Below are 17,197 nucleotides of genomic sequence, written 5' to 3'. Positions count from 1 at the left end.
GTTCCCTAGGTTTATTCTCCGTTGCATAGCCATGCTACGTCGCACGTATTCCTTTCAAGAGGATTACGAGACGGTGAAACAAATCTGTCTCTGTTCGAGTTATCGTCAAGTGCGGTCCATCGTAAAAGCCTATAACGACGAGGATTTCGAGAATTTGATTCATACCCAAGAAGTGCTGGCCAAGAAGAAAGTAGCAAGAGATGGCATCAGGCGGTGATTATAGAGCCCTACTTTCTACTTTCTGCTTACTGGGATGAGACTAGCATGGATCACGAAGACATGAAACGCATCGTGGACGGGTGTGAGAGTTACAGACAAGTCCAGGACATCCTGACCCAGTCCATCGAGACCGCTTTCAAGGACGAGATCTGGGACTACGAGCAACAAGCTAAAAAGATCGAACGTGCCGAAAGAAAGTTAGAAGATAGTCATGAGTACGTCGGTCTGTTTATTGGATGAACCTTTAACGACCGTGGTGGAATTGGACTCCCTGAAACGTTTGGATGGATTGTATACTTTCTATCACAAGTATTGGTGGTGTTGAAGACAGATGTTTAATCATTACAAATTGTGTAACGCCATTCTCAACGGACTAGCCTTACTGGTCGTGGCCGCGAGTATCATCGTGGGATCCGTGTGTGAAGATGGATACACAGTGGTAGGATTGACAGCTCTCGCCACCTTACTGAAAGGATGGAACGATTTCAAGAAGTATTCGTTCAAGATGGACATGACCAAGTTTGCTTACACGACTTACGAAAAGACGCTGACCGAACTCAGGAACTATGCTCTGGGTGGAATGGACGAATTGGATGGGTTTTTGACCAAGATGCAAACGTTAGACGACGTGGTGACGGATTTCACACCTCCTACTTACGACCGATACGTTCGAGACTACGAAAAACAGTTTCATCACGTTCCTCTATAAAAGGACACGCGATCACCTTCATGCATCATTAAGGTGGAAGTGTGTGCGAGTCGTCATTAGAACCGACATGCCGAAGACGTCAAGGGGAAAGAAACGGCAAGCGTCATCACGTATAAAAATACGTAAAATCACCAAAAAGAGAAGAAAGTTCCAAAAGGGAGAAGATCTTGGTTCCTTGATAGGCGTTTTAGCCAAGGCAGCTTTGAAGGGTCTCGAAAGCTTGTGAATAAAAGAGCGTGACAAGCCACCCGGACGTAGACATCAACGATGAAGCGGTTACGACGACAACGTCATTTCTTGGAGAGCGTTCTGAAAGAAGCCAATCGACGTAAACGTCAAGAATTGTTGCAACACGCCAACAAAGATCAGATCAATGCTGTCAGCGAGATGGTTCTCAATTTGCTGAAAAGGAGGATCCCCATCGACGCAGTGACTTATGGGAAACTGAAAAGACATAAAAACGTATTGCTAGAATTGAGTAAACGCAGAAACTCCCTCAAGCGTCCAAGGCAACATCTCCTGCAGCAGAACGGAAGCGGATTCTGGAGCGGATTACACTGTTGTTTTCGAGCATGTCGTGTACGGTAAAAGGACGCGACAAAGACGGTTACCCGTTCGAGGGTATCGACGTGGTACCCAATTTCCCACCCCGCCCAAAAGAAGAAGAGTCCAACACCATCCCCAAACTCGTCCAGTTGTTACAAGACGCCAATCGACGCGAAGCCAAATGGAAAGATTCGTCCGAGTACTGGAATCGTAGGTACCACGCTCTGTATCAAGGGCATATGGCTTTAAAATAGGGTGACTTTTGTGAAACCTGTCAAACGAAGCGAGATACCACTCCGCCCGGTGGGTGCATAGAGCTGTGCACGGAGTGCGGTCAAGGCAAGCAAACCGTCCAAAGTCTTCAACTGAAGCTGGAAAAGAAAGAGGAAGCCATACGATACTGGCAAGACTGTTACGAGACGGCCTTGAGACAAGTGTCCGATTTCCCCGATACGACCTTGAGTCAGGGATGGACGAAGTCATGATGGTACCCGTCCAAGAATTCAAGCGATTACAAGATTATTACAAGGATCAGATTACCCAGAGTGCCTTGTTGAACAAAGCGGGACGTTTGGCCGCCGAAGAACATCTCATCTTGAAAGACAGTCGTATCCCCGACAGCATGGCCGTCAAGATGACCAAACCCATTGCCAGTGAAGAAACTAAACTGGTGAAACGTATACGGACAGGCACACGCGGTCCTATCTCGTACCAAGGCACGACACAACCCGAAGGCATGGCCGACGCACCCGTCGAAAATCTGTTGAAACAGATCATCGAGGGAGTCAACAAACCACCGGTAGCCCCCGTTGTCATCAAACAAGAACCACTTTCCACTACAGGTCTTAAAAAGGAGCTGAAAACTCCCAAACCCTCCACGTGAGGTCTTAAAAAGCCGCTGAAAACGCCCAAACCTCCCATTCCACTCAAACCATCCACCAGTAAAAAGGAGAAACCATCCACAAGTACAAAGGAGAGTGAGAAAAACCACCATTACCTGCAGGAACCAAAAAGATACTGAGTCCACTCGGTATTGACTACGACGACGACGGTGGTTACAGTCCCAAAGGCAAGGCAAAAAAGTACAAAAAGGCCAAGTCGACAGAGGCGGAAAAGTTACAAGAAGGGTGGGAAGATTTTGAGGAGTCTTGGAGACGGGAACTAGGCTATGACAGTGAATAAAAAGAAAAAAAAAAGCACCCCCCACTTGGGAGAAGAAGAAGTACCCGACGTCAACGAGGCTACGGGATCGACATCCAGAAATGGTTGAGCAAGACTGGGATCGAGTTTCATTGGCCCGGTTATCAGTACATGGGACCTGGGACCAAATTGAAGAAACGTTTAGCGCGAGAAGACCCTGGGATCAATCGTCTGGACCGTCTGGCCAAACAACACGACATTGACTATTCCAGGGCCAAGAACTTACAGGACAAATGGAAAGCCGACGCCAAGATGATCAAAGGCATCGATAATTTGCCCGGACGTAAAACCATGACAGAACGCATTGTTAAGAGAATCATGCAAGCCAAGAAACGTTGGAAGTTGTAAAAGTTTTTTTTTATTTGAAAGCAATCATTAAACTTGTTGTTCAGAATAAAAAAGGTCTGGTTATTTTTTTCATAACTCACACATCATACCACTGTGGAAGACACGAATAAAGTCTGGCACGAACGCTTTCGCTTTATGCTAACCCCACTCACAGCCCCGGACGTGTGCCACCTAAGTAGACTTTGGGTTTACGCGCGCAGAAATCAACCCGACCCAGGCGCGCCCAGAAGTCAACCCGACCCAGGCGCGCGCAGAAATCAACTTAACCCTAGCCCGCGCACACAACCCTGACCTTTAGCCGCGCGCCAGCAGCTGACGACTACGGCAACCCCTGACCTTTGACCTTGACGCGCGCAAGCAGCTGACGACTACGGCTACCCCTGACCTTTGACCGCCCGCGCGAGCCCCGGCTACCCCTGAACTTTGGCCGCGCGCGCAAGCAGCTGACAACTACGGCACTTCTCAAAACTGAGCGCACCAATCACTTTTCAGGCTCGCGTATAAAAGGAGCGGCCTAAAAAATCCTTTCACTTACCACGAGCGCTGATCATGGCTGAGCTGACCGACGATGAGATGAATCACCATATGGACCTATACGAAGCCGTAAGTACTGATAGTTTAACGTGTTGCAAAGTCGCTTCGTAGCCATTTGTTTGACTGAAATCTGGTCGCACTTTTTAATAGAGTTACTGGCATTGGCTACCCGCAGAAATACAGTGTTTTGTAATTTCGCTAGTCGTGTCGCAGCATATCATTGACCGCAGAGAAATTTTATATTACGCCAAACTGAAGAAAGCTGGGGACACAGTCACATAGAAATAAAAAGGTTTAAGTGTTATGCGATTTCACTAGCCGTTTCGCAACATATCATTGATAAGAAAAGGAACTGTTGGACAAACTTCAATGAAGAAATTGTGGATTATACAAGATTAAAGAAAGCCTGGGGATATGGTCTCATAGAATTAATAACCTAATTTAATGAAAAACCGCGTTTTCCTTTAGCATTTAAAAGAACCCGGACGTGCGCCCGATATCTATAAGCCCGCCACAGGGAGCCCTCACATCCGTTTAGAATATGAATAAAAGATGAACCTACCTTTATCGCGCGTGTTTTGTGTTTTGTGGCGGCCATTTTGAATTTTTAATACGCGCGCGGTGTGCTAGTGCGAGGTCTGGAACGGAAATTACGGAAGATCGCTCGGAGCCTGCTCGGAGCTCTAAGAAAATGACAAGGAATGAAACTGAGATGATAGCGTTCTAAATTTGCATTAGTTCGAGGAGAAATTTACTTCGTAATTTAACGAAAATTACTCTGTGGGAAGAAGAAGCATTAAACTAAATATATCTACGTTCATTTAGCCCAAACATCTAGAAGGTCTGCGATATTTTGGCGTTGTTTTAAACAACTCGCTTTCGCACTATGTTTCTGCCAGTTGGGGGCCACGGAAGTGAGAAATGCGAAACGTTGATTGACAGAATCGAAACGGAAGTGATAGTGTCGCTTGTTCTGATTGGTCAGTTTTAATTCCGGAAGTTGGATGATTTTATTCCGGAAATAGAATGCTGCCACAAGGCCAAGGCCAGATATTCCCGATTTATGACGCCACACTGGCGGGAAGAGTTCGAAAGAGTTCTCATTTATTTGGAAGAATTCAGGAATTTCATGACTGTTATGTTAGGAAATTTCTTCCACCTGACAACATGAGGTAAGTATTAATAGTAGGAGAAGATTTTGCCAATGTCAATCAACTTTAAGGTAATTTTGTGATTTGAGACGGCGAGATTCACGTTAATTGGCGACCTTTTCGGTACTGCGATTCAGATCAGCTTAAAAATTATGTTGCTGTTCGTTTGCCTCTAGCGGTTTGACTGACTGTCAAAAGAAAGTGCTGGATGTCGTTTTGGCTGGCCACAATACTTTTATTGCTGGGGCCGCCGGTAGTGGGAAGTCCTTCCTCATGAAGCAAATTTGTGAGCGTACAGAGAAAACGGTTTGCGTAACAAGCACGACTGGACGTGCAGCGAAGGTTTTAAAAAACAAAGCCAAAACAGTCCATTCATTTGCGGGAATTGGTGACTGCCACGAACCTAAAGAGGTATGTTGTGTGTTTCATGTTTATCTGGCTGCTTTTTTTTGTTTTGTTTTTTTTTTTTTTGTTGGTTTCAGAGAAATAACTGATATGTTTGAATATATGGGTGCACGCTGCTGGTACACGAACGTAACAATGCAATGCACGAAATTCGTATTATTGTAGAATTTCAACAATTTTTTATGCAGTATAATTGGTGAAAAGAGCCTGGTAAATTGTCCTGATCAAAAGGATAGACTGTAATCCTACTGTGTGTTTATGCTGAAAAACAGCGCGTCGCTTTTAATTGTTTGTGTGCGGCTGTTATAGTTGGGGTCGCTTTTGCATTTGCTGCAAAATTATTCCTTAATTTCGTTATGTCATTGAAGCACAATATCTAAAGTTAAATTGGTCACAAATTATCCGGCTGAATATGGGCTCTGAAAACAGATCATTGAAACAGTTCAAGTTAAGGAGGAATCTTAAGCCGGTCTGTCGGCTTTCCCAATGATCAAACATTTTCATACAATGTGCACGTCATGATGGATGAAATCCGCTAAACCATCAAAGCTTCTTTTTTGCAATACACATTTAGTGTAGAATTTTTAACTCAAACATTTTCATTCAGCTTCTTGCTTTAGTGACTTCAACTGCCGAGGATGACGGATGAAAATGTTGATCGTTTAAAAGTGGCCGGTGGTTCCACGGGGCCTTGAAAAAAGATTAAACATTCACAAATACATTCATTACAAGCGATAAATCGTTCGCTCTTTCACACAAAACCCGTTTTATTCCATTTTTCCTTGGATTAACTAGATTGGGCCGACTTTTCCGTGCAATTTTCTTTTACTGGAGTAAATCCGAATCATTTTTTTTTTTCACTGTACCGCGCGCCAAATCATCTGACATGAAATGGCTCTTTATTCCACTCTACTCTTAGTCCGATTTCTATTTAAATGCTTGTGAAGCCATAAAACGTAACCAGTCCAAATTACGATATGTCGATTTAAATCTGTTAGGTGATTCACGAGTGCTATAAACATGTACATGTAGATCTCAAACACAACCCTCTTTTTACGCTGAATACTAGGCCGTGACCTGAGGTCAAGGTTACCGCGGCCGTAGAACATACAAGGTCAACTAATATTTATGACCGGGAGTCCAAATTGTTTTAATTTTAATTTTTGTAAATCAAAACAACTTTGCCATTAAAAACCACGATATGCCGATTGAGAAGTGCTAAGCTACCTGTGGATCTCACAACTCTCTTTGTTAACACTGGGCATGGAATACAAAGCGCACTGGAGGAAAAGCCACGAGTTCGCGACATCATGCCTTGGTCACATTTAATGTTCGAGGCAAACCACAGCGTCTCAGTAGATCTTCACCGGAAAAGGCACTGCTTTTTTCAAAATACTTTTAGTTCACCATGTTCAGAAGTAGAGAGAGCTCCTAGATGCTGGTTCCACGGAAATTCGTTTACGTGACAATTCCTGCGTTACAGTGTTGTCATCGGCTCTCGCTGCCGAAAATAGCTTTTGTTTTCCTAGAGTGACACCATGAATAGTAGAAGACGCGACATCGCAAATGCGAATGTGAATCGAGATTGATCAGTTAATGAAAAAACAAAGAATTCCCAAAATGTTTAGAGTCCTAAAAAGATCATTCAAAAAGAACTAAAACGCAAGTAGTTGAACTGATTATACGAAAAAATATTTTTATTGCGAACGCTGTGGTTATTTCGGTCCACAAAAGGCAAAAACATGTAATTATAAGTTCCGCGCTCTGCTTGACAATACAGTACATCGCTCAACTTCGAAACATTACCATTGCCTTCCAGCCATGCAGTCCTAGCCTGAGAAAAAGTCAGAATACACTACAGCCCTTGTTTCGACAGGTCTCAGCACTTGCTCTCAATTACACCGGCTGCAAAGTAATAAAAATCCTTCCACAGGATATTCTAAACTTATGACCAGATTTTATCCGATCAGATTTTGAATAATTTTTCTAGAGCAGTTTGCAGCCAAATTTAGGCCTCACGGAACGGTATCCTCCCCCTTGGACCCCTGATGCCCAATTTTTTGAGACATGCGCAGAGTACTTTCTTTTGGGAAACTGCTGTTCTTAGGGATACGCGGGCTCAACTCGCTAATGTTTACATTCAAGCTCACTCAAGCAAATTGTTTTAAAATTGCAACAAAATGTCGAGCTGATGGGACGAAAAGGAGTTCATGGCAGTCATTTTTCCCGGTTAAATCAATCGTCAGTAAAGAAGAAGAAAGAATTAAATTACCAATAAAAACGTGAAAAAAATAGCTGCAAGCAGTGTCCGAGTAGAATTGAAAAACCTGTCGAGCGAAGAAAAAATCGACAAACTCGAGCGAGGCTGTAAACGCCTACAGTGTGAAAGTGCCGGCCTGAAGAGGACAATACAAACTCTACGACGAAGTATAGGTGAGTGTCTGCTCAAGTAGTCATCAAGCCGTCTATAAATCTCCTAAAAAGTGGTTCTTAAAGTTTTTGAATTGCCAGTAAAAGCCGCTTTCCCACAAACACATTAAAAATTCGTGGCGATGTCAATTAATGCGAGTTTCGATGTTGTCACTAAAATTTTTAAATTCAAACTTATTTAACGTAATAATATATTACCACCACAAGGGGTCAAGGAATACTTAAAAGGAAAATATTTTTAAAAAGTTTGTAAAATGAAGCAAACTAAATGGTATGGTCACATAGGACACGGCTGTGTCAAAATACCAAACTTGAAGCGGCGATTTTGGCGATCGAGTTGGACGTTGAGTTCCGAGGCAGACAAAAATTTAATAACATACTCTGGACTGGATATCAGCGCTTCACAAAAAAAGGCTCCTTCATAGCTGGGTACGCAGTAAACAAGATTTGAATCGCAGCTAAATGCTCTTTTGAAAAAGTCTGCTTGCTCGAACCATTGCAAAATGTTCAAAATTAGATATTTAGGTTATTTTTAATTTTATATTACGCCAGTACTTCAGGTACTTTCGTAGGTTCATGTTAAAAAAAAAAAACAGCCTTTTAACCAAAAGCGACCGACAAATTTTAGTCTAGTCGTAAATTTCGTGAGAATGCATTTTCCCCCAAAGGATTTGCCTGCCTTTCGTTTTGTAAATTAGCAAGTCAACATCTCGACTCGATATAAGCGGACCGCTGAGGAAACAGTAACTTTCAGAAATCCACACAAATACACTGTATACTTTAGTTTTTCTATCCTTAAATTTATTATTTAAATAACACAAAGTACAAGTTTGTACTCTCATAAAACTTGTAAGGCCCTATTTATCATAGTAAGGAACAGTTTTTAATAATGACATTTTCATATTTACAGTATTTTTGAGAAGAATTAACAATGACCTAAGGAAAGATGTCTTGAAGTTACAAAGTGAAGCAAAGAAGCATGAAAGAACTTTGAAGTCTACTGAATTGAAAACGAAACAAGTCGGTAACAAACTACGAGGGACAAAATCTGCTTCCACAAAGCTGAAAAGACAATTAAAGGAAAATGATGAAAATGTAAAGAAACCTAGGTATTCCCTTGTGGATACATTTTCTCATGGCAAAAATGGAACAAATCATAGAACAGTCATGTTTATGGCCTGCATGAGATGTTTACAGCATGCATGTTTGCTTTCTAGCCAAAAGGCACCCATTGCATTACATCTAATTTTCAGTATTTTATTCAACTGTAGCCCCCCAACAAATGCTGTTGTCTCGCTATCCACACTGGCAGACTGATATATCCTATAGGGGGAGGCCAATAAACTGATATTATGCAAAAGATTTGCAAGTAGCCAATATGATTTCCATGTATGGAGTGATGACTCCAACAAAGCTGGCGAAGAGCAGCACATTGTAGGTGTCCACAACTGGTGCCCAGAGATCAATAAACCCAGGGCATATGTCCTTGGTAACAGTTTGACAACATTGTACAGTCTTTGAACATCGATCTTCCATCCACTTTGGACATGAATACCACCCAGTTACCTATGCAAGAAGAATGAAAGTCAAATATGGGGTGGCTCTTTCTAAAAATGTATTTTTGTAAAAAGATTATTTTCAGTTGTAAGAATTTCATACTAAATAAATGTGCTTCAACTATGTTCTATCTGAGATTCAGGTAAAGTAATTAGTTTGTGAGGAGTCTTAGCTATTTGTAAAATACAAATTATTGCAGTGTAAATAATAGTGATCATAAATATCAAAATACTTCTGAGTGATTATAATGTAATACATGATTACTGTAGAGTTGTACAGTCAGCAGTTTACAGTGAATGTGAATATAAAAATACTTCTGAGTGATTATAATGCATGATTGCTGTAAAGTTGTACAGTCGGCAGTTTACAATGAATTTGAACATACATAATTGTTTTTCATTATCATTCATATGGGGCAGTTGTTTAAAACTAGCATGATAAGTAAGCCGCATAATTTTCACAGTAACAAGGTTGAAAGGAATCGAAAGTAACTTAATATAGTGGAATGTAAAGCAGAGCAGTCTTTATTAAAACCTGATGTAACTGATAAAACGCACAATAGCCTGAATAATTTAATTCCCTCCCAAAATTTCATGAAAATATTATCAACAGCGGGATGTCTAAACAAGACCACCTTTATTCAGATCATTAAAAATGAAAGTGCCTATTATGTTGGAAAAAAATCATTACTGGAATACCAAACAGTTTTTGTGGCTTACTAATCAATACTAGCAGGGGGTAACTATTTGCATTTACCTGAAAGAATGGAGCGTGAACTCACCTCTCGTAGCCTCGAATTTAACATCTCCCAAGCTGTCTCCGTGCGCTTAGTGCATTCGATATTTATTCCACTACAATATCTTGGGCGCGCGGGGAAAAAGTTGAAATAACTTCAAGAGCAATCAGTCTAGGCCTCTAGACCTTCATTATCCAGGAAACTAGAAGACAAATCTCGAATTTCACCGTTTTGGTTTTTCGATATCACCGCCTCTGCCCGCTGAGGACGGCAAAAAAGTAAAAAAATACGTATTTCTGCCACTTACGCGACGAAAGAGAAAAAATTAAAACGGTAGAACTTTCAGCTGTGCCCCATTCTTCCTTCTTTTCACGTCTATGGGCCAAAAACTTCGCGTTGGAAGACGATATTCAGCCAAGAAGTTTACAATAATTTGACTGGAGCAAGTGTTTCCGAGAAGCCGTTCGACTGCGCATGTCATAAATTTTTTCCTGCTGATGTACTGCATACCATTCCGTGAGGCCTAAAATTTAGCTAAATGTACTACGGTTGTGATCACCAGTAGCGAGTGCCAGGCCATATCACTTTATCCACACTTTATCTAATTGTCGGAGTGTTGTTGACGTCTCAAACAACCCTTTTGGATGGTGATTCGTTTGCACAGAGGGTTCGTAAACGTTTTAATGGTTATTTTAACTTTTATCATTACTCAGGTGATCTTGGAAAAAGTCCTAAGAAGTGAGAGAGTAGTCAAGAGGTGGCGCGATACGGAAATTCTCATAATAGACGAAGTTTCGATGCTAAGCTTGCGAACCTTTGAGACAATTCATTTCACTGCTCAAGGAGTTAGAAAATCAAAGCAGGCTTTCGGGGGTGTACAAATAGTTGCGAATGGGGACTTCAAGCAGTTACCACCTGTCTCCAGCAGTATCGATCCTGGTCGATATTGTTTCGAAAGTCTCATCTGGGAGAAATGCTTTCCCCATCTTCTCTATCTTGACAGAGTCATGAGGCAAACAGACATTAAGTATCTCGATATGCTGAATGAAATAGCAGAAGGAGAATGTTGCGCTGCAACTGAAGCGTTTATCAAAGAATTAAGCCGACCCATTGACAAAGAGAAGTTAGGTGTAACTGGGCATATTCCTGAAGTTTATTCTCATAATGAGGACGTTGTCTTCGTCAACACCCAGTACCTCAACAAGATTGAGAATCAAGTTCGTGTGTTCGTTTCGCAAGATACTGGAAGTAAATGTCTGCTAGATAAGCAAGTTCAGGCTACACACACCCTGCCGCTTAAAGTGGGTGCCCGTGTAATGTTAATTTGTAACATAAACGAATCGTTAAAGTGCACCTAACCCCCCAATTTTTTTTTCGCTAAAACAAATCTAGACTTTATTTGAAGCATTTGGGCGGAGAAATTTTTGAATTTGGTTGAATCCTCGATTTTCTATGCCCTTTCAAAGTCGCGATTAAGTGTTTCACGACCGCGTTTTAGGGAGTCTGGGGCGGCGGTACCTGATGACGTCTACCCAGGAACCAAACACAATAGCGCCTCAGTCAACTCACTGTATTTGCTCGAGAAAACAGAATGCAAAACTAATCGTTCCGATGTATTTTGGGACTAAAACGTCCAAGTTTTGTCTCAGAATCATTTCTTTTTCGTCACTGGAGTCAGAGTTAAGTTTCGATTCGGAAGGCTCCGAAATAAACTTCGATCGAGCACGTTCGACAACTCTGAACTCACTGCTTAGAGCTTTGAGAGCAATTTACAATATTTCAAGCGACGACGGGGAAGACGTCTTTGCGGACGAGCTGCTTGTATATTAGGAATGGAAAGCTAGATACGAAGTGGAGGAGCAGGCAAACGAACAGCAGGAAAGAAAACTCAAGGACTGCTTTGGATGGTAATTTCGTCAACTAAACATAAGATTCCCACGCGTGTTTATAGCCCGTTTACATTTGTCCTTACCGAGAATGTATTTTGTCAAGGTTCTGTTAAATCCAGTTTGTGTTTTACTTTCAGTTGAATGCTTCATGTTTATAAGAGCGACGTACGTGTTGCAGTTTTCGAGACTTGATGACCTCCAAAACATTGGCTTCGATCGATTGAAAATCGTATTGTTTGAACCTGTATTTTTGAAGCTGCGGGAAGCAAGGCGGAAGGAAACATTTCATACAATTACCGATTTCACATTGTCACACGTTTTAAGTCGTAACTCCAAATAACCAATGTAAATTGTTCTCAAAGTTTGCAGTGAAATTCGTCGGATAAGCGAAAAGGGTGTGTTCCCTAAGCGGTCCGCAGATAATGTTACGCGGTCATATTTTCGACGCTATTGCACAGAATCTTTGTCACACTGCTGATTTCTAAACCTTCGAAAAACTCTGTGAGTCTAACAATTTTGTTATCATGTAATTCTAGAGGATTAATCTTCGACTTTCATGTAAATCGAAAGAGAAATAAGTGTTGGTTAGCGGCGCACAGTTGCGATCTATTTACATATCAGTTTTACGCTTCTTGATCATGACCGGATCACACAACTTTGCCGGTTATGTTATAAATACTGCGGGATTGGAAGATATAGGTTGTCGGTGGTATTTCTACAAATTGCTGGTTAGCTTTAAGCAGAAAATTTATGAAAATAGCGTTCGAAAGTCTGCGGAACAAATTCCAGTGAGAATTCTTCAATGGTTCTCACAGATTCAGTTCGCTTGTTTCGGTTCGACAAAATCAACCATCGTTTACGTCTTTATTGCACCATTAGCCGATCATCGTCAGTAAATTGTACAGTATATCTTTCTTTAAATCTGGAATATTGCTGCAACAGCCGATAGCACCTCTGGAAGGCGTTTCTGCGCACTTTTCGAATGTGTATTGCACCATCCTGAAGGAAATGAGATATCCAACCTTCCTGGGTAGACGTCACAAGAGCCGCTGGACCCATTCTCCTCAAACTCGGTCGTGAAACAAAATGGCGGTGTTTTGGAGCTATTTTCGAGATTTCGTCGTGGCACAGAAAATCGAGGATTTAACGGAATCCAAAATTTTTTTCGCAGAACTATTTCAAATAATAAGTAGATTCGTTCTAGCGAAAAAAATTTTGGGGGGTTAGGCGCACTTTAACAAATGGCGAAATTGGAGAGATAATTAAGTTTGCGGCTGAGGACGGCCTTCCTATTGTCAATTTTCCGGAAGTAGGTCTAACGCAAAAGGTCGAGAAACTCCCGGATTTCCTCCTCTGAAAATACGTCATCACAAAGGTCATCAACGTCATCCAACAGGGTTTCCTCATTGTTGGAATACATCAAATTTATTGTTTCCTCCCGGCAACAGGCGAGATTGCACAAAAGGTTGTGTGGAAGCTATATGACAAGGATGACTTTACGAAGGTGAAGGCCGAAAGGTACCAAGTGCCGCTGAAGTTGGCGTGGGCCTTCACAGTGCACAAAGCTCAGGGCATGACCCTTGATGCTGTCAAGGTAAATGTCTCGGGTATTTTCGCTCGGGGACATCTTTATGTGGCCCTATCCAGGGTAAGGTGCCGAGAAGCGATTCAAGTCGTGGGCTTCCGTAAGAGCAAGATAATTGCACTTCCGCAGTGCGTTAAAGACTTTTCGACCCGCCTTTTAGCTTTAGACAATGGCACACACCTTGAGGTAAACAATCTCGCCTGTTGCCGGGAGGAAACAATAAATTTGATGTATTCCAACAATGAGGAAACCCTGTTGGATGACGTTGATGACCTTTGTGATGACGTATTTTCAGAGGAGGATATCCGGGAGTTGGATCAAATTGTGAATGGATTTTTTAATCAAGAGATAGAGGAACGTGGCACCGAGGAAGAAGTAGACCTTCGTGAGGTACTTGAAAATTTAAGTTTCGAAGAAGAGCTAAGTAAGCCACCGGAAACTTTCTACTTCCTTTCGTTTATATCTGCTCTTAAAAACACTGGCTTCCTTGCAAAGCAACCGCATTCGCTTGCATATCGCAAAAACACTATATTTGATGCAATGCTAACGCCCGACTGCATTGATGCTGGAGAGTGCTTTGTCAAAATTCTCTGGAATCGACTGCATAACTGCATTAGGAAAGCTTTAGAGCCACACAGAAACGAGACTCTAAAAAGAAAGTACTTTAGAGCGCACTTTTCCGACGTGCATCTTTTAATTTTGAGTTCTGAACTGGAGAAAGAATTTCTTACTATTTTTGGAATTCCTCAAAGCCAAAAAAAGAAGGAACATTGGTCATGTTTGACGGACATCGCCTTCGCCATCAATGCTGCGATCATTCACGAAGCCTCCAAGGCAACATCAAATCACATTCCTGCCCAGGCGCCAGTTTTTGTTGATGTAAATAGTTTGCCAGTCGAAATGCAAGGGAAAATTAGATACTGTGGAGGATGGGCGCTGGCGAAAACACGTGATAATTTCCGAAGGTACATCAAAGAAAATTTGTTTTCCAGTAAAGAATCCTTGCAAGGAAGAGTGAAGGAGTGCTATGTGAAAAAGAAAGCAGTTGGTAGTCTGTCATCACCATCATCATCGATACACAGTTCTTCTGCGTTTCCAGAAACTTAATTCAACAATTACCGACCGGAGCCAATACAGTAAAGGAGGACTTATACATATCACTGATTCTGCCCACAAGTTTTTCTTGGCTTTGGAAGAAAAAAGAATTCAACTCATGAACAGCGAGCGACTCAAACTTTGTAAGTCAAACAGCTGCAGGCACTTTGCACAAAACACCCTAAAGTATTTGAGAGTCGACTGTACAGTGAAAATGAACTTGCGCCCTTCTTCGCGGCGTACGGTATTATTTTCCGCAGTAGTTTTACGAAAGCAAGACTCAACGAGATTCTCATTGCTGAAATCATGAGACATGATTTTATTCCGAATATACTAGCACTGGGCTGACTTTCTCGTGTACTGGAACATGAGAACACGGAATGACTAGGTAAGACTAGGATAGGAACTAATAAAAATTATTTCTTCTTAAAATTTACAGGCGGGACGTGTGTCACTCCCTAGTGGAGGACGCCCAAACTTTTAACGTTGTTAGTGTGTGCGTTTTACGTGGAGAGGATACGAGGGAGACAAGTAGGCTTGGTACAACATTGCGTGTGCGTTGACCTGTGCTTGGTGAGGGGAGTATACCCCAGCTTACCATGTCCCACCTCCGAAGAGGTGATCCGTCCGAAAACGCGCCGGTCAGCTGGGGAAAAACTATGTACAAACTATTAACATCTCACACAAGAGATCGGCCACCGTAACTTGCCCCTTGTGTGGAGGAGGGGGCGTGGGGGTGGGGGGGAATCGGCGAACAAATTCGTCCGATAGATTCTCGATACAGACTGGGTTAGGACTGCGTTACACTTAGTGAACGCAATTATTGTAGGCTGTTCCAAGCTCACGGCGCGAAATTGACGAGCTGAATGAATTTTCAAATTATGATTCAAGCCTGGATTAGAAGTTTTGGATGATCAACAGACAAGAGAACTGAGGAGAATTAGAACTATTAGTTATAACACTTCAAAGATGAACACGGACATGGCCAAATGATGTAAACAAAATATGTGGAGGAAAAGGTTGTTGTTATTCATCGTGGTGGATGCAATAATAAAGTGTATTATCGTTTGTCTCACGATGTAGTCACTTGAGATGTAGATCGCGACGTTTCGACTGCTTACTGCTAGTCTTCTTCAGGCGATAAGGTCGACTGATTGCACGGTATCATTTATATCACAAAGGTCGGCTGTGATTGGTGCATTTCGATCCTCCTATTGTTCCATTGTTCCGGCGAGTAGCTGTTCCCTCGGTGGTCCGCTGTTGTACCGTTCTCCTGTTGTTGTGTTTCTTGATCGTGGGTATCCATGCTTCAGGAATTTCAATTCCACTATCCCTGTTGATGTTGTTAGGGTGAAGTCTTATGTGAATAGCTTCCTTGACCCTACGTGTGTACCAGTGAGGATCTCGATCAATAAACTTGACCTCATTCCAGATAGGATAGTGGCCGGTCTCGTGGGTGTGTTCAGAAACGGCGGAGGTCTGGGTATGGGCGAGTCGTATATCCCTGTCGTGTTCTTTGATCCTCTCCTGCATAGATCTCCCTGTTTCCCCGATGTAGACTTTGCCGCACTCACAGGGAACCCTGTAGACAACACCATCTTGTTTAGCCGGGTTGACGGTGTCCTTTGGTCGCACTAAGTGTGACCGAAGTGTCGTGTCGGACTTAAAGACGGTGCGAATGCCTTGTTGTTCTAGGCAGCGGCGGAGAGACTCCGAAACTCCTTGGACATAAGGTAAAACGGCGGTGGATTTGAACTCCGCGACAGGCTCTCTTCTTGGGGCTGTTCGTGCCTTTGTGATCTTCTGTACAAAAGAGGAGGGTTATCCGTTAGAAACAAGTACAGATGACAGATGTTTCTTCTCTCCAGCGATTATTGATGGTTTGGTGACGAGACGTTTAGCCCGGTCGTACAGACACTTCACAATACCGCGCTTTACTGACTGAGGGTGGTGTGAATCATACGCTAGGTACTGATCAGTATGTGTTGGTTTCCTGTAGACACTGGTGGTAAGGCGGCCATCAGGTTCTCTGTAAACTGACGTGTCGAGAAAGTCGATCTTGTTGTTGTTCTCGATCTCCATGGTGAAACGGATTGATGGTTGTTGACTGTTCAGGTGTTGCAGGAAGACGTCAACTCTATCCCGATCCAGGATGGTGAAAGTATCATCTACGTAGCGTTTCCAGATCTTAGGCTTGCAAGGTGCGGACTCTATTGCTTGTTCTTCAAATATCTCCATGTAGAGATTAGCAATCACCGCGGATACAGGGCTCCCTGTATCCGACCTTTGTGATATAAATGATACCGTGCAATCAGTCGACCTTATCGCCTGAAGAAGACTAGCAGTAAGCAGTCGAGACGTCGCGATCTACATCTCAAGTGACTACATCGTGAGACAAACGATAATACACTTTATTATTACAAAATATGTGATAAATAGAAAAAAAAGACATTACACAAGACTGGGAGTTCAGCAGCCACTAAAATTGCCTTGGAAAGGGAAGAAAAAAAGGAAAAAAAGAGAAGTTGTTACAACACGGGGTATTCGTATTTCCTAACCCATCCAAGCAGGACCCGCCGAACAGGGAGTTACGTTTGTTGAGCGGTCGAGACGTGATGCTCCCCTTGTGGTATTATGACTCTACGTCGGACATATATATTTTTTAATTTCTAAGGTCTCTTAAAAGGTAACAAAGAAAGACAAAGAAATCTGATATCGCCTGAGAAAATAAAGAACGAAAAAAAATAGGAATGAAAATGAGAATCCAATTATATTTGCTTTTCTGATTGGACA

This window comes from Orbicella franksi, chromosome 15 (genome assembly GCF_964199315.1).
Source record: "Orbicella franksi chromosome 15, jaOrbFran1.1, whole genome shotgun sequence".
Classification (NCBI taxonomy): domain Eukaryota; kingdom Metazoa; phylum Cnidaria; class Anthozoa; order Scleractinia; family Merulinidae; genus Orbicella; species Orbicella franksi.
Note: the sequence above shows the minus strand (reverse complement) of the source record.